Raw genomic sequence first — 698 nt, 5'->3', positions numbered from 1 at the left:
ATGTGAAAAGTCATCAATGGAAATATAGTAAGTGCATGTGATGACAGTTAAATGCAAGATGTTTATTGGCATGCTGGCAAAGGCATGAGTAGTATAGATCAAGCATTCAATGTCCAAGTTAGATTACCAAGTCTTTCAAACTAACAATCATGTTTGTAATAACAATTATATTTAATTAATAAAATATAAAAAGGGTTTTGTGAAAAGCAAGCATTTATAGTAATAGATTAAAAAAAATCTTAAAAATAGTACACAATGCCATACGGGCGTTTTCACAAACACATAGCATGCATGGTAAATAAGCTATTTGAAAGTATTAAATTGAACATGCAAGCATCCCTTTAAAAAGTAATATATAATTGTCAAATAATCCACAAAAAGTATAGAAAAAAAACAATGACCCAAATAAAATTCCAACACCAATGAAAATAATGCAATGAATGAAAGTATGCAATTAAGTAAAAGAAAATGAAAGATCAGAGAAATGAGAAGGGAAAGAAGGGAAGAAGAAGTAAGTAAGAAAGGAGGGAGGAAAAATTAGGATTGGGGAAGAAAAGATAAAATATTTTGGCATATTAGGTTAAGGTGTGCGACGCTGGCGACGTGGACGCGTGGTGCGCAATAAGGTCAGGCGACGCGGACGCATGGGTTACGCGATCGCGTCACTTGATTTGTGCTAGTGGCGCGAGTGCAGCCTC

The sequence above is a fragment of the Arachis stenosperma genome, chromosome 1 (genome assembly GCF_014773155.1).
Source record: "Arachis stenosperma cultivar V10309 chromosome 1, arast.V10309.gnm1.PFL2, whole genome shotgun sequence".
In the NCBI taxonomy this organism is placed as follows: domain Eukaryota; kingdom Viridiplantae; phylum Streptophyta; class Magnoliopsida; order Fabales; family Fabaceae; genus Arachis; species Arachis stenosperma.
Note: the sequence above shows the minus strand (reverse complement) of the source record.